This window comes from Scyliorhinus torazame, chromosome 4 (genome assembly GCF_047496885.1).
Source record: "Scyliorhinus torazame isolate Kashiwa2021f chromosome 4, sScyTor2.1, whole genome shotgun sequence".
Classification (NCBI taxonomy): Eukaryota; Metazoa; Chordata; class Chondrichthyes; order Carcharhiniformes; family Scyliorhinidae; genus Scyliorhinus; species Scyliorhinus torazame.
This window is the reverse complement of record NC_092710.1, coordinates 101,313,261-101,334,391: the sequence shown is the minus strand read 5'-3', so window position 1 is coordinate 101,334,391 and position 21,131 is coordinate 101,313,261. Positions and strand designations below refer to the sequence as shown.

General features: G+C 46.6%; 1 protein-coding gene across 8 annotated transcripts in view; it reads right to left on the bottom strand.

Annotated features, from left to right (window-relative positions):
* Positions 1–21,131, bottom strand: part of fam135a (family with sequence similarity 135 member A) — a 291,962-nt gene that overhangs the window by 232,110 nt on the left and 38,721 nt on the right. The window contains exon 1 of one of the 8 annotated variants that reach the window (XM_072498378.1): positions 3,763–3,781. The exons of the other annotated variants lie outside the window; for them this stretch is intronic. The gene's annotated coding sequence lies outside the window, so the exon portion shown is untranslated. Of the gene's footprint in view, positions 1–3,762; positions 3,782–21,131 lie in introns of those variants that run through there. 8 annotated transcript variants of the gene reach the window in all.

The window sequence follows — 21,131 nt, the reverse complement described above, 5'->3', positions numbered from 1 at the left end:
GATCCAAAGATTTCTGTCAAGGCCTCAGCAACTTCCTCTCCAGCCTCCTTCAGTATTCTGGGGTAGATCCCATCCGGCCCTGGGGACTTATCTACCTTAATATTTTTTAAGACACCCAACACCTCGTCTTTTTGGATCACAATGTGACCCAGGCTATCTACACCCCCTTCTCCAGACTCAACATCTACCAATTCCTTCTCTTTGGTGAATACTGATGCAAAGTATTCATTTAGTACCTATTTAGTCACTATTTGGAGTGACGGCGCCGCTACCGTTCTCACCGAAAAAGTACACCACGAACCCGGTGGTGGCGGCAACACTGAACATATGGGGACAGTGGAGGCGACAGAGAGGGGTCATAGATCATAGATCATAGAATTTACAGTGCAGAAGGAGGCCATTCGGCCCATCGAGTCTGCACCGGCTCCTGGAAAGAGCACCCTACCCAAGGTCAACACCGCCACCCTATCCCCATAACCCAGTAACCCCACCCAACACTAAGGGCAATTTTGGACACTAAGGGCAATTTATTATGGCCAATCCACCTAACCTGCACATCTTTGGACTGTGGGAGGAAACCGGAGCACCCGGAGGAAACCCACGCACACACGGGGAGGATGTGCAGACTCCGCACAGACAGTGACCCAAGCCGGAATCGAACCTGGGACCCTGGAGCTGTGAAGCAATTGTGCTATCCACAAGGCTACCGTGCTGCCCTGTATAGGGTGCGGGGAGCCCTGGTGGGGTCCCCTATCAGGAACAACCATAGGTTCGCCCCAGGAAGAATGGATGGAGGATTTCAGAGCTGGTACCAGTTGGGAATTAGGAAGGTGGGAGATTTATTCATAGATGGGACTTTTGCGAGCTTGGGAGCACTGGAGGAAAAGTATAAGTTACCCCAGGGGAATTTCTTGAGATATATGCAGGTGAGGGCGTTTACTAGACAACAGGTGAGGGAATTTCCGCGGCTCCCGACACAGGGGATACAGGACAGGGTGCTTTCAGGGGTGTGGGTCGGAGAGGGCAAGGTGTCAGAGATTTATAGAGAGATGAGGGAAGAGGGGGAGGAGTCGGTGGGCGAACTAAAAAGAAAGTGGGAAGAAGAATTAGGGGAGGAGATAGAGGAGGGTATGTGGGCTGATGCCCTAAGCAGGGTAAATTCCTCTTCCTCATGCGCCAGGCTTAGCCTGATTCAATTTAAGGTGCTACATAGAGCACACATAACGGGGGCAAGATTGAGCAGGTTCTTTGGAGTGGAGGACAAGTGTGGCAGGTGTGGCGGGAGCCCGGCAAACCACGCACATATGTTTTGGGCGTGCCCGGCACTGGAAGGGAGTGACGGGAGTGATTTCGCAGGTGGTGAAGGCCCGGGTCAAACCAGGCTGGGGGTTAGCTCTATTTGGAGTTGCGGAAGAGCCGGGAGTGCAGGAAGCGAAAGAGGCCGATGTCGTGGCCTTTGCGTCCCTCGTAGCCCGGCGCAGGATCCTACTCATGTGGAAGGAGGCGAAACCCCCTGGACTGGAGGCCTGGGTAAACGATATGGCGGGGTTTATTAAACTGGAGCAGATAAAGTTTGCCCTGAGAGGATCGGCTCAAGGGTTCACCAGGCGGTCGCAGCCATTTCTCGACTACCGAGGGGAACGTTAGAGGGAAGACAGATGACCAGCAGCAGCAACCCAGGGGGGAGGGGGGGGGGGGGGGGAGGCAGTTGAGTATAGGTCAATAGAGTACGAGGTTTTGTTACTTGTATATTATTACTACTATTATTATTATTGTTAAAAAGTTTAAAAATTTCTGTTTTGTTACTGTTATCGTTTCGCTTGTTTTGTAAGCGGGAAAAATGTTGCTCAGGGAAAAAAATTTCAATAAAATATATATATTTTTAAAAATACGGAGAATCAGCTGAGAAGGCACTTTAAATTTGGGCACATGTTGGCACTGCCCCCACTCTATGGGTACCATAGGTTTGTGCCGCAAGATGAAGGAGGAGTTCAGGATGGAGATGGGGAATTTGGTGAGGTAATGCATCGGGTTAACTCAACCTCCTCCTGTGCAAGGATGAACCTGATACAATTCAAGGTAGAGCATAGGGGCCATATGACCCAGGCCCAGATGAGTGGGTTCTTCCAGGGAGTAGAGTGAGAGAGGTGTGGGAAGGGGCCGGCAAACCATGTCCATATGTACCGGGGGTGTACAAAATTAGACAGTTTCTGGGAGGTGGTGTTCGAGAGTCTGTCGGGGCTTGTGGGGTTAGGATGGCACCAGGCTATATGGTGCTGATTATTCGTGTGTCGGAGGTGCCAGGTGTGTAGGACGGGAAGTGGCCGATGTTTTGACCTTCGACTCGGATTGCCTGGTGACGGATTTTGATAAATTGGAGGTCGGCTAGGCCACCAGGGGGCGTGCATGGTTTGGGGACTTATATGAGTTCCTCAGGTTGGAGAAAATCAAGTTTGCCCTCGGGAGTTAGAGGAGTGGTTTGTCATACGATGGAGGTTGTTTTGTCCCTGTTGGGGATTAAAAAGGGGGAAAATTGAACAAACTGTACGTACTATGCTTCGTTGGTGTTACGTGGATTTTTTTTTTTTATTTTTTTTAATGTGTTTGGAATAAATATATATTTTTTAAAACATTGATCTGGAGCCTCGTCAGTTGGTGCCCATTTTCGGGCGGTCGGATTCACCGCGGCTGCAGACCGGGGTGAAGGCGGATGTTCTTTCCTTTGCCTCTTTGATAGCCCGGTGGCGGGTTCTGCTGTGATGGAGATTTTCCGCTCTGCCCAGTGCCTCGGCCTGATATGGTGACCTCATGGAATTTTTATATCTGGAAAAGATCAAGTACACCAGAAGGAGGGCCGGTGGAGGAGTTCCACCTGAGGTGGCAGCCATTCATTTCCTACTTTAAGAGTTAGTCACCATCAGCTGTTAACAAGGATGTGCAGTTATTATTGTGGTGGGTAGATTATTTTTGGCTTTCTTTGGTGGGATTTAAATGATCGGTTGTGTGTTTACTTTTCCTTTTTTCCTATATTGTACTATATAATATTCGTTTTCTGGGCTGTTTGATGTTGGTTATAAATAAAAAATTTCAATAAAAATATTTGCAAAACAAAAGTGTGGTGGTGAGTTGCCTTCTTGAACCACTGCAGTCCATGTGGCATAGATATGTTAGGGAGGGAGTTCCATGATTTCAACCCAGTGACAGAGCTAAGCCAGGATGGTCTTGTGACTTTGAGGCAAGTGGTGTTGTTCCCAAGCATCTGCTACCCTTCTCCTCAAGTGGTAGAAGGTTGCAGGTTTGGAAGGTGCTACCAAAGGAGCCTTGATGAGTTGCTGCAGTGCACCTTACAGATGGTACACTGTGCATTGGTGTTGCAGGAAATACATGTTTAAGGTGGTGGATAGGGTGCCAATCAGGAAGGCGATTTTGTCATGGTTTGTGCCAAGTTTTGCAAGTATTGTTGGAGCCATGTACCAGCCCCCTTTTTTGTAGCATCTTCTGTAGCTCCTGTACCTTTTTTCCTTTGCTTCAAGTCTATCTCTCCTCTTTGCTTCATTTAGCCTCCCTTACAGGAATATTAGCACTGGTACTATCCAGGTTATCCTGGTTACAAACATGTCCAAATGTTCCAGGAATCGTAAACCCATCTTGCTACACCATCTTTCTAGCAATGCAGTGAGATACTTAAACTGCTGCTTTCTAAATTACATATTGCACAAGGAGTCTTAAGATCACAATGCACACCGTCTTGCACCTTATTACCATTGGCTCCCAAGGATATAATGATTGTTGGATGAATCCTCTTCTTTTATTTTGTTACATTCCTGGCCGCAGCACCTAGAAAGCAACATATCAGTCACACCTGGAATACTGGGCAAAAATCTCCCTAATTACAGACTTCCCACAACTACCACTCATCAATTCTCACAGGTGGGGTTTCATTTTCTCTGTTGCTGTGGTATTACTCTTGGTTAACTTCTTTTTGTGCTGCACCATTGCCTTCATTGTAGAACCACATGCCATTGGACAAATCCAGACTGACAAAATTTCCTGAAACTTCTTCCACTTCCTCTCCCTATAAATAGCCATCCACATCCCTCCCGTCACTTCACTAATTCATTCTATGGGAGCAACCGTGTTCTGGAATCGGTTTTCCAGACAATGTTCCTCCCCAAGTATGTTGGTGTGTAGCCACCAGTCCTCAAGACCAGCATTCTACAGCTTGAACAACATAACTTTGATGCTTCACGCAAAACTACTGAAACGTTTACTGATGCAGGAAATCTCACATAGCTCCTGATCCCATTACTACTTCTATTGAGCTGTAGACTTAATTAAAACTAATTCTCATTTACCTGCCTGGTAATGCAGAATCAGGCCTCATATTCTTGTTCTTCCTTCCTCCTGGTTACTTAGGATTGGTAAAAGCCAGAATTAGCTCCAGTTTTTAAATTTGAGACCCATTTTAAGCCATCCGCTTCCATCTAAATTATACAAAAAATGGATTGAGATTTACATGATCAATAAAGCACCTACTCCCACTCTTTTCCCAGTCACCACTTAAATATTCAAGCCACATCTGAGCTGAAAACAATTTTAATTGCCCACATTCTTAGGGTACTCATACTCCAATAGCTTTGTAACAAAATAAAACATACCATTAGCCTTCCAAACTGCTTGCATACTAACTTTGTGATTCATGTACAAGAAATCCACTTGCCTCTGAAGTAAACATTTCCCAGCCTCTCACCATTCAAAAAAATATTGCTTTAACTTTTCCTACCAAAATGGATAACTTCACACTTTTCCACATTGCATTCCACCTGCCATGCTCTTGTTCACTTGCTCAATCTATTTACATCCCTCTGTAGCCTCTTTGCATCCTTTTCATCACTTACTTTTCCACCTAACTTTGTATCATTAACAAACTTGGATAAATTACACCCTTATCTATGTCATTCATGTAGAGTAGGGACCTCCGATAGCGGCCATGAGCTGAGCAGTCGCAAGAAAGGTGGCTCTCTCCTTGAAACTTTCTATTAGACTTTGCTAACCTGTCAGACACCGGAAGTACCAAAACTTCTCCCCCAACTTAATCCCCCCCTACCATTCAACTAAACCGGCGAGCCAGCAGCCAAGCCGAAAGGCTAGCAAAAGCAGAGAAAGGAAAACCTACACCCCACAATGGGGGGGGGGGGGGGGGGGGACCCGCGCGGCGACCCAAAACTGAGTATGAAGGACCCAACAAGATTGCCAACTCCGGCCCAATCATCCACATAGAAGCTGATGGAGTTCATCTCGACTGAACCACTAAAACATAGGGAAGCGGAGAAAGACGACCTCAACTCAGCAATGAAGTCAGCAGTAGAGACCGCGCTGGCTCCCATAAAGGGAGCAATGGACAGAGCAGAGCGGAGACTGGAGGCCCTAGAGGCGACGGAGGCAGAGAAGGCAGCCACCAACCAAGAAGAGCAGATCACCTCGCTGAAAGCAGATGTGGCAAGGTTGGGGTTGACTCAGAAGGCACTATAGGGGAAGATGGACGACCAAGAAAACAGGCGCACCTGGCAGAACATGTGGATCGCTGGACTACCAGAAGACGCAGAGAGTAAGAACCTGATGGAATTTGTCTTGAAGATTCTAGGGAAACTGGTCAGAGAGAAGGGCTTCACCAAGCCCTCAGAAGTTGACCAGGCCCGCAGGTCACTCTGACAAAAACCCAAGTCAGGCGGGGTGCATTGTTATTAAGCAATGAAGATAAATTGATAGCAAGGAGCGATATAGGATCAGAAGGAATAGAATCTCAGAGTTAAGTTGAGGAAGCGCAAAGGTAAAAAGACCCTGATGGGAGTTATGTACAGGCCTCCTAGCAGTAGTCAGGATGTGGGGCAGAATCAGGAGATAGAAATGGCATGTAAAAAAGGTAATATCACAATAATCATGGGCGACTTCAATATGCAGGTGGACTGGGAAAATCAGGTTGGTAGTGGATCCCAAGAAAAGGAATTTGTGGAATGTCTGAGATAGTTTTTTTTTGGAGCAGCTTGTGACAGAGCCTACTAGGGAACAGGCAATACTGGATTTGGGGATGTGTAATGAGGCAGACTTGATTAGGGAACTTAAGATGAAGGAGCCCTTAGGAAGCAGTGACCACAAATATGATAGAATTTACCCTGCAGTTTAAGAGGGAGAAGATGTATTCAGATGTAACGGCATTACAATTAAATAAGGGTAACTACAAAGACATGAGGGAGGAGCTGGCCAGAGTTCGTTGGAAAAGGAGCCAAGCAGGGAAGACAGTGGAACAGCAATGGCAGGAGTTTTTGGGGGTTATTGCGGAGGCACAACAGAAATTCATCCCAAGGAGGAGGAAACATGCTAAGGGGGAGGACAAGGCATCCATGGCTGACGAGGGAAGTCAAGAACAGCATAAAAGCTAAAGAAAAATCATACAAGGTGGCGAGTATTATTGGGATCTTTTAAAAGTGAGCAGAGGACAACTAAAAAAAATAATAAAGGGGGTGAAGCTGAAGTATGAGTGCAAGCTAGCTAGTAATATAAAGGACGATAGGAAGAGTTTTTATTTGATATATAAAAGGCAAGAGAGAGGCAGTCCAGCGTTACCGGTTTAATACCGCTGAAAGGACCCCTGGAGAATCCCTTGCCGATTTTCTATCCAGGCTACGCAGGATTGTGGAGTACTGTGACTATGGTGAGACCTTGTCAGAAACGTTACGCGACCGTTTGGTTTGCGGTATTAACAATGCGACCACCCAGAGAAAGTTGTTAGCTGAGCCAATATTGACTTTTCAACAGGCCATTCAAATAGTATTGTCCCGAGAGAGCGCAGAACGAGGAGTGCAGGAGCTACAGGGAATGGAAGTGCATGCCTTGGGGCGCAACCCCTTCCGTCCGAAAACGTCCCCCCGCACTCCTGCGGTACCTTGGGAGAGGCAACGTCCGGACCGACGCTAGTGGCCGTCAGACATTCCTCCCCGAAGGGAGCCTTCTCCTGAACCAATGGATGAGGAGCCATGTCCGTGTCAAACATGTAGGCGCCGATGCCGTCGCGGACGGCGGTCCTGGGGGCGCCAGAGGCGCCGTCGTTCTGACCGAAACTGGGACCAGCCCAGGGGCCGTAACTGGGACCAGCCCAGGGGCCGTACCTTCCATGTGGATGAACCTGCAGCGACCACACCTGAGGACGTGGAGACGGAGGACGACTGCCTGCAGCTGCATTGTGTGGCAGCTCCCCGTGTGGCCCCCATTAAGGTGACAGTACGGGTCAATGGCCACCCGCTTGAGATGGAGTTGGACACTGGCGCAGCGGTCTCAGTGATCGCCCAGAGGACATTCGACTGCATCAAGCAGGGGATACAGACACTTACATTAACCGACTCGCAGGCCAGGTTGGCCACCTACACTTGGGAACCATTGGACATTGCAGGAACTACAATGACCCCTGTTGTTTATGGACGCCAGGAGGGGCGTTTCCCACTTATCGTGGTGCGCAGCCATGGGCCCAGCCTGTTGGGTCGGGACTGGTTGCGCCATTTGCGGCTGCAATGGCAGCACATCCTCCAAACCGTTTCTGAAGGGTTGACTGAGGTGCGAGGATGATACCCAGATGTATTCCAGCCTGCTTTGGGGAAAATAAAAGGGGCCGTAGCCCGTATCCAAGTCGAACCAGGAGCCACGCCGCGCTATTTCCGGGCGCGCCCAGTGCCTTACGCCTTGCTCGAGAAGGTAGAAGGGGAGCTCCCTCGTTTGGAGAGTTTGGGTATTATCAGGCCCGTCCATTTTGCTGACTGGGCAGCACCAATTGTACCTGTAATGAAGCCAGGTGCCACAGTTCGCTTGTGTGGCGACTATAAACTTAGTGAATACGGCTTCCCGACTCGACCGATATCCAATGCCTCGCATAGAGGATCTCTACGCGAAGCTTGCAGGTGGACACTCGTTCACAAAATTAGATATGAGTCATGCCTACCTGCAGTTGGAGCTGGACCCTGCCTCCCGACCATATGTAACGATTAATACACACCGGGGCCTGTATGAATATACACGGTTGCCCTTTGGAGTATCCTCTGCCTGCGCAATTTTTCAACGTGTTATGGAGGGCATTTTGAGAGATTTACCACGTGTTGCTGTCTACTTAGATGACGTTTCGATTACAGGGACGTCGGAGCAGGAACATTTGGAAAATCTGGAGGCTGACCTTAGACGCCTTTCGGAGGCTGGAGTCCGTTTACGTCGCACGAAGTGCGTATTTCAGGCAAAGGAAGAAGTCTACCTAGGTTATCGGGTGGACTGCGAAGGTTTGCACCCCGTCGCAGAGAAGGTGCGTGCAATTCAACAGGCCCCCGCCCCGACTGACACTTCGCATCTTCGTTCTTTTCTCGGTCTCGTAAACTATTACGGGAAGTTACTCCCCAATCTGGCAACTACGCTGGCCCCTTTGCACCTTCTGCTAAAGAAAAATCACACCTGGGTTTGGTCAGCCGCAAGAAACCGCTTTCCGGCGGGTAAAGCAACAATTGGCGTCGTTTGGGTTACTAACCCACTATGATCCTGGAAAGCTTTTGCTCGTCACATGTGATGCATCCCCGTATGGTATTGGGGCCGTCCTGTCCCACAAGATGGAGAACGGGGCCTAGCGACCGAAAGCTTTCGCCTCCCGCACATTGACTGCAGCGGAGAAAAAGTACGCGCAGATCGAGAAGGAGGGCCTGGCAGTGGTTTTTGCGGTGAAACGCTTCCACCAGTACGTGTATGGCCGCCATTTCATTATCGTCACTGATCATAAGCCTCTGCTGGGACTTTTCAGAGAGGATAAGCCAATACCGCCCATTGCTTCTGCACGGATCCAGCGCTGGGCTTTGTTGATTGCTGCACACGAGTATTCTCTGGAGCACAAACCAGGTACGCAGATAGCAAATGCCGACGCACTGAGCCGATTGCCTATATCGACCGGCGAGGTGGTTGCAACCATAAATTTTATGGACACCTTGCCTGTCACGGCATCACAGATCCGTGAGTGGACCCAGACGGAGCCAGACCTGTCAAAGGTTTGGCACATAGTCCTGTATGGTGGGCAGCATAGACAGCTCCCAGGCGAGTTGCGGGAATTTTCCTCCAAGCTGTCAGAATTCAGCGTGGAAGACGGCATCCTCTTGTGGGGGATGCGTGTGATTGTCTCGGAAAAAGGCCAGGAGCGGATACTAACAGTCGTGCACAATGGCCATCCAGATGTGACCAAAATGAAAATGTTGGCCCGGAGTTATGTCTGGTGGCCAGGCCTCGACACCGACATTGAGACGGTGGCCCAAAACTGCTCCATTTGCCAGGAGCATCAGAAGCTGCCGCCGGCCGCGTCCCTACATCACTGGGAATGGCCAGGGCGGCCTTGGGCACGCTTGCATGCAGATTTCGCAGGCCCTTTTCAAGGATCCATGTTCCTTCTATTAATTGACGCCCAGTCTAAATAGCTCGAGGTGCACAAGATGCAGGGGACAACGTCCTGCGCAACAATTGAAAAGATGCGTTTGTCATTTGGTACGCATGGCCTCCCCGAGGTGTTGGTCACGGATAACGGCACTCCATTCACGAGTGAGGAGTTTGCGAGGTTCACGAAGATGAACGGCATACGCCATATCCGCACTGCCCCTTACCACCCGGCTTCAAATGGGTTGGCAGTGCAGACATTCAAAAGAGGCCTAAAGAAGCAGTCTTCCGGATCAATGGACACGAGACTGGCTCGCTTTTTGTTTACGTATAGGACCACCCCCCATGCGGTGACTGGGGTAGCTCCCGCAGAACTCCTAATGGGCCGGAGACTTCGCACCCGCCTTAGTATGGTTTTCCCGGACATTGGCGCAAAAGTACGCCGAACACAAGAACGGCAGGGACAGGGATTTTCTCGGCATTGGCCGATTCGGCAGTTTGCGCCCGGTGACCCAGTGTTCGTTCGGAATTTTGCTGGTGGTGCCCAGTGGGTTCCTGGTGTAATCTTTTGCCAAGCGGGCCCTATATCTTACCAGGTGAAAGCCCAGGGTCATCTCCAGCGCAAACATGTAGACCACGTTCGGCCCAGAAGACTATCCCCTCAAAAGATTCCCCGCCCCCGGAGCTCATTTCTACAGCCGCAGAGACAAGGGAAGGTAATCCTCACAATCTTCTACTGGTGCCTCACTCGAAGCCTGCGCAGGTCGTTACAGAACCGAATGGAGATAGAGACGCTGACATGACGGAGGCAGCAGACTCTGACTCCGAGATGGATGCATCAGAGGGGGAATCCTCGGGTCCACGGGCCGTGGATGTACAACCGTTGCGCCGTTCATCACGGAAGCGCTGGTCTCCGTCTCGTTACACGCCGCCTGATCCAGCGCCGCGTGCAAATGGTGTCCAGCCTGCGGCAAAACGAGTCCGACGCCGTCCTTCGCCAGGGTCTTCGGTGGATTCCTTGGACTTTGGGGGGGGGCGGGATGTTATAACCTGCCTACTTACCATTGGCTGGGGACTAATGACAATCCCACAATCCTGTGGGAGTATGAGCTTCCCCAATGAGGGGGGCGGAGAAACCATTAGTAAACTCCAAGTATAAATAAAGCTGGCCAGTTTGGAAACAGCAGGAAGGAGTGTGCAGCAAGGGAAGTTGCTGCTGCTGTTATATGTATATGTTATTGTAAATAAATGTTATTACTTTGTATCCTTAAAACTCGTGCTGGATTCTTCGTGGCCCTCACAAAAATATCTTTTGACTATAATGGATGTGTCTACTAGGTTTCCAGAGGCCATTCCAGTATGTAATATTACAGCTAAAAAGATTGTGGAGGAGTTACTTAAATTCTTTTTTTTTTGGAATATTTTTATTCAAATTTTTACATATTTTCAACAAACACCCCCCTTACAGAAAAAAAAACAAAGAACACATAAATAAACCTCTTACAACTACACCACAAATTCCCCCAATATACAAGCCCCCCATTAAGCAATAATAAACACAGTAGTAAACATAAAGTACACCACTCCCCACCCCCCCAACCCACCCCACCCCCGGGTTGCTGCTACTGCTGACCATCTCCTAACGCTCCGCTTGAAAGTCTAGGAACGGTTGCCACCGCCTGAAGAGCCCGTGCAAAGACCCTCCGCCGGGCTACCAGGAACGCAAAGGCCAGAATACCAGCCTCTTTCGCCTCCTGCACTCCCAGCTTGTCCGATACCCCAAATAGTGCTAACCCCCAGCTCGGCTTAACCCGGGTGTTCACCACCTTAGACACTGTCCTCGCATCACCCCTCCAGATCCCAGCCAGCGCGGGCACGCCCAGAACATAGGGGCATGATTTGCTGGGCTCCCCGAGCACCTCACGCACCTGCCTTCCACCCCAAAGAACCTGCTCAGCCTCACCCCTGTCATATGCGCTCTGTGAAGAACCTTAAATTGTATCAGGCTAAGCCTGGCGCAAGAGGAGGAAGGATTAACCCTACCCTGGGCGTCCGCCCACGTACCCTCGTCGATCTCCTCCCCAAGCTCCTCCTCACATTTACCCCATAGGTCCTCCACTGAGGTCTCCTCCTCCTCCTGCATCTCCTGGTAGATCGCCGGGACCTTGCCTTCTCCAACCCACACCCCCGAGAGTACCCTATCCTGGATCCTACGTGCTGGAAGCAGCAGGAACTCCCTCACCTGTCGTCTTACAAACGCCCTTACCTGCATGCACCTGAAGGCATTTCCGGGGGGAAGCCCAAATTTTTCCTCCAGCGCCCCAAGGCTTGCGAACGTCCCATCTATAAACAGGTCCCCCATCCTTCTAATTCCTGCCCTGTGCCAGCTCAGGAACCCTCCATTCATTCTCCCCGGGACGAACCGATGGTTCTCTCGGATCGGGGACCAAACCAAAGCCTATACCTCACCCCTGTGGCGTCTCCACTACCCCCAAATGTTCAAAGTCGCCGCCACCACCGGACTCGTGGTGTACCTTGTCGACGGGAGCGGCCGCAGTGCTGTCACCAGCGCTCTCAGACTCACCAGGGTTTAAAGGTTTGTTAGGTCTTCTGGGTGTAAAAAGACAGCATCCAGGTTACTTAGTATTGTATTCTTTGGGGGTGTATTTGATTTACTGGTTGCTAAGATGTTCACTGTTTGTTTTAGAAAGGTTAACTTGAGTTCATAGAATAAACATTATTTTGCTTTTAAAAATATACTGGTCCATTTCTGCTGTACCATACCCTAAGGAGAAGGTTCTGGGGAAACTGAAAGGTCTGAAGGTGGATAAATCACCTGGACCGGATGGACTAGTACCCCAGGGTACTAAATGAAATCGCTCAGGATATTGTGGAGGCATTGGTGATGATCTTTCAGGAATCACTGGAGGCCGGAAGGGCCCCAGAGGACTGGAAAGTGGTTAATGTAACATCACTGTTTAAGAAGGGAGGGAGGTAGAAGACGGGAAATTATAGGCCGGTTAGCCTGACTTCGGTCATTGGTAAGATTTTAGAGCCCATTTTTAAAGATGAGATCGCGGAGTACTTGGAAATGGATGATAAAATAGGACTGAGTCAGCATGGCTTTGTCAAGGGGAGGTCATGTCTGACAAATCTGTTGGAGTTCTTTGAGGAAGTAACAAGGAAGTTAGACAAAGGAGAACCAGTGGACGTGATTTATTTAGATTTCTAGATGGCCTTTGACAAGGTGCCGCATTGGAGACTGTTAAATAAGTTAAGTGCCCATGGTGTTACGGGTAGGTTCCTGGCATGGATAGAGGATTGTCTGACTGGCAGAAGGCAGAGAGTGGGATAAAGGAGTCTTTTTCAGGATAGAAGCCGGTGACTAGTGGTGTACCTCAGGGGTCGGTGCTGGGACCACAACTTTTCACAATATACATTAAGAATCTGGAGGAAAGAACTGAAGGCACTGTTGCTAAGCTTGCAGATGATACAAAGATCTGTAGAGGGACAGGTAGTATTGAGAAAGCAGGCGGGCTGTAGAAGGTCTTGGACAGGCTAGGAGAGCGGGCAAAGAAGTGGCAGATGGAATACAATGTGGGAAAGTGTGCGGTTATGCACTTTGGAAGGAGAAATGGAGGCATAGACTATTTCCTAAATGGGGAAATGCTTAGGAAATCAGAAGCACAAAGGAACTTGGGAGTTCTTGTTCACGATTCTATTAAGGTAAACGTGCAGGTTCAGTTGGCAGTTAGGAAGGCAAATGCAATGTTAGCATTCATGTCGCCAGGGCTAGAATACAAGACCAGAGATTACTTCAGAGGCTATATACGGCTCTGGTCAGACCCCATTTTGAGTATTCTGAGCAGTTTTGGGCCCCATATCTAAGGAAGGATCTGCTTGTCTAATGGTCTAAGTGGGAAGGACACACAATCCACATATACCAGGAACTTGGAGCCGACCTGGCCAAGCGCTGGTCAGAATTTAATGGAGTCAAAACCACACTGATTAAGAGTACCTGCTAACAGTTAACAGAGTTAACAGTCACATTTAACAAGAAAGAACTTTGTTTCAAAACGCCAGAGGCAACAAATGAGTTTGTTCAAAAGAACGGAGTCGGAAAGAAGTAGTGAGGGAAACCATGGTGGACCCACACGAACAAAGGGGGAAAAGGGTAAGTATATTGGTGGACGTGAAGGGGAGAGAAATAAGACGGGTAGGAAACAGAAGGAAAAGTATTCCTGGGGGAGGGGGAGTGGAGCGCCACACGAGCGAGCAGGGGGATGGTTAGCGAGATCCTGGAATGTGGTGTTTTTAAATTTTGCGCCCCAAACCAGGACAACGCCTAATTCGTTAAATAAACTATGGCTGAAATCCCAGAAATAGACTCCCACCAACTCATCATGGCAGAACCAAAAAACAGGCAAATCGTGCCCCAGAATGGGAGCCAAATAAGGGATGGCAAGAGAATTAGGTTGGGTGTGGTTTGGGGGGGGGGGGGGGGGGGGGGAAGAGAGCCATGGAGGTTCAACCACCTGGGAATTCTCCTTCTTCTCCCACATCTGCAAATCCTACTCCTACATAGACTTTGTTATAGTGGGAAAGACAGTGCTTGCAGGGATAGTAATAATAATAATTTTTATTGTCACAAGTCGGCTTACATTAACACTGCAATTAAGTTACTGTGAAAACCCCCTAATTGCCACAATACGGCACCTGTTCGGGTACACAGAAAGAATTCGGAAGGGCGGAATATTCTGCAATAGTAATCTCGGTCTAAACTCCATGTTACATGGATGTGAGGTTGGAGATGGACCGGGCCCAGCACCCCCCAAGGAGGCTGGAAACATCCCTCCTCTCTGACAAGGCGTTCTGCAAACAAATATCACAAGCCGTCAATGGTATGTAACTGCACCCAAAATGGTGAGGTCTCACCCTCCACATTCTGGGAGGCATTGAATGGTGATCAGGGGGAAATAATTGCTTACAGGGCTCTTAGAGGCAGGAAGGTAAGGGCTGATATGCAACAGCTGGTCGACTAAATATTGGAAGTGGATTGCCTGTACTCCACAGCCACAACCATGGCAATGCTGGCGGGGAGAGAAAAAGTACAAGGACAAAAACGAAAGGTTAGAAACAAAAATAAGAAAAGTAATATGCAGAGAAACCAAGGACAAAATTCAAACAGGGCTATAGCGGAAAAATATTTGGAGCAAAACAAACAATGTTTAAAAGACAAGCTTAAAGGCATTGTTCCTTAATACGGGGAGCATTTGCAATAAACTAATCACACAGATAGATTTAAACAGGTACAATATAATTGGGATTACAGAGACATGGCTGCAGGGTGACCAGGATAGCAACTGAATGTCCCAGGGTATTCAGTATTTAGGAAGGACAGGCAAACATGGTGGAGTGGCATTGCTGGTTAAGGAGGAAATTAACACAAAGTGAGAAAATATATTAGCTCTGACAACGTGGAGTCTGTATGGGTAGAGTTGAGAAATACCATGGGGCAAAAATCACTAATGGGCATCATATATAGACTCCCAAACTGCAGTGGAGATGTTGGGAATGGTATTAAATAGGAAATTAGAGATGCATGTGATAAGGGAATATCTGTGATCATGGGTGATTTTAATCTGCACATAGATTGGGCAAATCAAATTAGCCACAGTAACATAGAGGAGGAATTCTGGGATTGTGTATAGGATGGTTTTCTTGGCTCATATGTGGAAGAGTCAATTGGAGAGCAGGCCATCTTAGACTGGAAACTGTGTAATGAGAAGGGAATAGTTATCAATCTAGCTGTGCGAGACCCTTTGGGGATTGGCGACCATAACATGATAGAATTTATCGAGATGGAGAGTGAAGTAGTTAATTCGGAGACTAGGGTGCTGAATCTTAATAAAGGAAACTATGAAGATTGAGATGTAAATTGGCCTTGATAGATTGGGGAGAGTTACTTAAAGGGATGACAGTGGATAGGCAATGGCAAACATTGAAGGAACGCATGGAGGAACGGCAACAACTGTTTATTCCTGTCGGACACAAAAGCAAAATGGGTAAGAGGGCCAACCCATTACAATGGACATTAATGATAGTATCCGATCCAAGGAAGAAGCATACCGATTGGCCAAGATAAACAATAAGTCTGAGGATTGGGAGCAGATTAGAAGTGGCAAGAAAGGGCCAAGGGCTTGATTAAGAAGGGGGAAATACAGTACGAAAGTAAGCTTGCAGGGAACATAAAGACTGACAAAGAGTTTTTATAAGTACGTGAAGAGAAAGAGATTGGTGAAGACGAATGTAGATCCCCTACAGATAGAAATGGGGGAATGTATAATAGGGGACAAAGAAATGGCTGAGCAACTGAACAGATACTTTGGTTCTGTCTTCACAAGAGGATATAAATCAGATACCAGAAATGTTGGACAATGCAAGATTTAGAGGGGAGGAAGAATTGAGAGAGATTAATATTAGTAGAGAAATGGCGCTGGGGAAATTGATGGGATTGAAGTCTGATAAATCCCCAGGGCTTGATTCTATAGACTCTGGAGCAGTCCCTGAAGATTGGAGGGTAGCTAATGTCACTCCATTATTCAAAAAGGGAGGTAGAGAGGAAGCAGGGAATTATAGACCAGTAAGCCTAATGTCGGTAGTGGGGAAAATTCTTTATATATTTAGACTTTCAGACAGTGTTTCACAAAGTCCTGAATAAGAGATTATCATGCAAGAATAAAGCACATGGGAATGGGGGAAGTGTCTTGAGATGGATAGAAAACTGGTTGGCAGAAAGGAAACAAAGATCAGGAATAACAGGTCCTTTTCAAATTGGCAGGCAGTAACTAGTGGGGTGCCTCAGGAAATAAAAAAAAAATTAACACTGCAATGAAGTTATTGTGAAAAGCCCCTAGTCGCCACATTCCAGCGCCTGTTCAGGTACACAGAGGGAGGGATTCAGAATGTTCAAATTACCTAATAGCACGTCTTTCTGGACTTGTGGGAGGAAACCGGAGCAGCCGGAGGGAACCCACGCAGACAGGGGGAGAATGTGCAGAATTCGCACAGACAGTGACCCAAGCCAGAAACAAACCTGGGACCGTTGCGCTGTGAAGCCATAATGCTAACCACTTCTGTGCTGGGACCACAACTATTCACAATATACATTAATGATTTGGACGAGGGAACACAATGTAACATCTCAAAGTTTGCAGATGATACCAAGTTTGGTGAGAGGGTGAACTGTGACGAGAATGCAGAGATCCTTCAGCATGATCTGGACAGGTTGGGTGAGTGGGAAAATCAATGGCAGATGCAGTATAATTTAATGTGAGGTTATTCACTTTGGAAGCAAAAACAGGAAGGAAGATTACTACCTGAATGATGTAAATTGGGAGAGCGGAGTGTGCAGTGGGACCTGGGTGTCCTGCACCAGTCGCTGATGGGAAGCATGCAGGTGCAGCAGGCGGTAAAGAAGGCTAATGGTAAGTTGGCTTTCGTTGCGAAGGGTTTTGAGTACATTGAGTATATAAAGAAATATGTATGTAAATAAGAAACTGTACAACATATAAATACCAGACATATCATCCGTTAAAAGTATCACTGCAAAATTGAAAAACACCAATAAAAACATTTTTTTTAAAGTTTCTCTTTATCAACATTTTCTTTTATCCACTGATCTAATCTAATCTTCAGTGTTTATATAGTTTCAACTTCAACTACTAATGCTGGAAATTAATTCTGAAAGCTTCACAACTTCCTCTATAAAGAAGTTTCTTCTGTTGTCTGTTCAAAATTGCAGATGCAATCTTGTTTCCAAGGCACTATTCCAAAAATAGTTGTTTCTATCCAAACTATACCATGCAATCATTTTAAATATCTGCATTGTACAACCTCACAATCCATGTTGTTCAATTTAAAAGATCTGTCGTAGTAACACTAATACAAAGGTCTGCAATCCATGCACCTCCAACCCAACAGGTCGTTTCTTGTTTCTGGTCACTTAACAAAGCAAGCACCATCTCACAACCAATATTTTCACCTCTATTAAGATTTTCAAAACCCAATCCTGAGATTTCCACATTTTCTCCCACAGGACACAACAATTTGAGCTTATTTTACACACATGAATTCACAGCACGTTAGTAAATAGAAGTCTGCACTGGGCCAAAATTGGCAATTACAAAATGCCACATCCACTGAATTACGGCCGGCTCGGCAGCACTGCTGCCAGGGACCCGGGTTCGATTCCAACTTTGGGTGTCCGCCAGTGTGGAGATTGCACATTCTTGCCTTGTCTGCGTGCATTTTCTCCGGGTGTTCCTCCCACAGTCCAAAGAAGTGCAGGTTAGGTGCATTGTCCATGCTAAATTGCCACTTGATGGGGTTATGGGGATATGGTGGAGGATTGGGCCTCGGTGGGGTTCTCTTTCAGAGTCGGTGCAGACACAATGGGCTGAATGGTCTTCTTCTGCACTTTAGGGACTCTATTCTATGAATTGAAAAACAGTTGCATGTTTTTCACCACAAAATCCACAAATTAAACAGTCATGCATTTTTGCATCCTAGTGTCATGACTTTCAACTTCTAAAGTCTGCTGATAGCTCCTGATCGGCACATGTCCCCAAAATCACTCCCCATGTACTTGTACTGCTGGAGAAACTGTTATGAGGGACAATATAATACTCTAGCAGTAAAGCTAAAAGTTCATAACTTGATGGTTCATCTCTGCGCTCCCTGTTTTGAAGACTGTAGTTAAATTTGCCTTCTGGTGGCATGGAGAGGCATTCCAATTGCTTGAGGCCCACTTTCTATGCAACTTTGTTGGTATTTCGATGCCACTAAAGTCTGGAGTATTTCACCATTTGTATCATTTATCAGATAACCAATAAGCATCAAGTAAAACACTTGCACACTCTGATTTTCATCTGACCAATAAATGCCCAAAGAGGTTAAAATACAAATGCATGCGTCTGTGAACCGTAGTCTTGAGACCACGTGCTACATGCTTGAGATCACATCTATTACTAATTATTTCTCAATCATGAACACAACCAGCACAGCTCGTGGTTATACCATAAATTGTTTTTTGAAATATATTAAGGAATGAACACAAAGTTTGTATTCATCGTAAGAAGTCTTACAACACCAGGTTAAAGTCCAACAGGTTTATTTGGAATCACTAGCTTTCAGAGCGCAGCACCTTCATCAGTTGCTGCTATTCCTACAGATCTTGTGCAATCACCTATTTGTTGGGAATTTAAAAGATACAAAAATGCACAATGCATCTAAATACTCGTTGACTGTGTGCTTTTCCAAAACAAAATGCAAGCCCACTGTCAGTTCTGAACGTTGTGCCAGTTTTCCAATTGGTGTCAAATAAAACAATACATTTATCTGGATACAGGAAATAAACAATTTCACATGTAACAGGAAACACTCGGTCCAAATGTTCTGAAATGTGATTCTACAGCTCTGCCCCTCAATAAAAATAATGACATGTTTGTATATAAAGTTAATGTCACATGCATTATCACACCCATTTAGACCATTACTGGAAGGTTTGCAGGGGTTAAATTAGTAAATCAGTAAATTAATCAATCAGCATACTTTTCCGACTTAATAAAATTCCCCGGGCCTGGGTCTAAAATGATGGGGAGAGCTATACTCAAGTGTTGCTGATTTGCAACGTACCAATTATTTTAAATGTCACGGAATTTTATTAAGTTGAAAAATGTAAATCAAGAAAGGAAACTTAAGGTCTTCCTGATATTACTCAGTAAAGGGATCTCATTTTATACCCGTCCATTTTATCAGGAAAGGAAAGATAAACAAATTTGCCAAACGGAATGGAGTTTTCTTTAAAAAGCATTTCCAGGGCTCTTTTCTCACCCAGTCAGCAAGAAACCTGCCTAGACTAGAATTACTGTTGAATTGAGTGATGGGACATGAACCAGTGCAGACAAAAGGAGTTAATAGAAAGGAGGTTTCACAAACATTTGAAAAAGACAAAGGAGAGGGATACGGTGTGAATGATAAATAAAAGACATAAGCGTGTGGGTGTTGCTTAGTAACTGGTACCTTGTAAAATAGGAACTTTCAAGATTTAGTTTAGCTAATTTGATTGCAGTTGAAGATAGATAGTGAGAGAGAAGACAGCTCTGCTAGAAGCAGTTGGTTTAGGAGGCTAGAGAAGGAACATCTCTCAGCTTTTCTAGAAGAAATACCACACCATGGAGTAATGGTTAAGAAAACAAGTGAAGGACAGTTGGTGAAAGAAACTAGAGAAATTAAGTGACGTTTCCAAGAAGTCTGAGGTTAGAGGTATTATAACAGTGCACTGTTTAGTAAAGTCAGAACGAGCCAAGAAGGCTGAGACACCAGAAAGATATCTGACGTGATTCTCAGGTTTGAGAGATTTTACTACAGCCTGTGGAACAGGAGTTGAAATAACTATGGAAATTAGGAGTTGAATCTCAAAGTTTGTATAAAAGCAGTTAAGACAAAGCAAAAAGGGGGTGGTATAAAATCCTTGACTGGATTCGCTGTTAAAATTGGAGCAAAGCTTGGGAAGAGTAATTTGTAAAATCTGAACTGATTTTGGAATGCAAACTGCTAAGGAAAAGTATTATTATGAGAGAAGATTTTAAAACGTGTTTTGGGGAGTCTCGGAACAATCATCTGAGGATATTCGGAGGTAAAAACCACAGACACGAAGTTGGGTTCACAGCAGGTGTGTGATTTGACCACAGCCAATCTGCGTGCTTAAAGGAGATTTTGTGATAATGGGACTATTGTAGTTTAAGATGTTCTTTGTAATCTATGTTAATCTTAAAATGTCTGTGTATTTGTTAGCTAAAGAGAGGGGTTAAAGGAGTATTATGTAATAATCTAACTTTTCATGTTTAATAAATGTTTTTCAGGGCAGCACGGTGGTGCAGTGGTTAGTGCTGCTGCCTCATGGCGCCGAGGTCCCAGGTTCGATCCCGGCTCTGGGTCACTGTCCATGTGGAGTTTGCACATTCTCCCTGTGTTTGCATGGGTTTCTCCCCCACAACCCAAAAGATGCGCAGGGTAGGTGAACTGGCCACGCTAAATTGTCTCTTAATTGGAAAAAATGAATTGGGTACAAAGAACAAAGAAATGTACAGCACAGGAACAGGCCCTTCGGCCCTCCAAGCCCATGCCGACCATGCTGCCCGACTAAACTACAATCTTCTACACTTCCTGGGTCCGTATCCCTCTATTCCCATCCTATTCATGTATTTGTCAAGATGCCCCTTAAATGTCACTATCGTCCCTGCTTCCACCACCTCCTCCGGTAGTGAGTTCCAGTCACCCACTACCCTCTGCGTAAAAAACTTGCCTCGTACATCTACTCTAAACCTTGCCCCTCTCACCTTAAACCTATGCCCCCTAGTAATTGACCCCTCTACCCTGGGGAAAAGCCTCTGACTATCCACTCTGTCTATGCCCCTCATAATTTTGTAGACCTCTATCAGGTCTCCCCTCAACCTCCTTCGTTCAAGTGAGAACAAACCAAGTTTATTCAAACGCTCCTCATAGCTAATGCCCTCCATACCAGGCAACATTCTGGTAAATCTCTTCTGCACCCTCTCTAAAGCCTCCACATCCTTCTGATAGTGTGGCGACCAGAATTGAACACTATACTCCAAGTGTGGCCT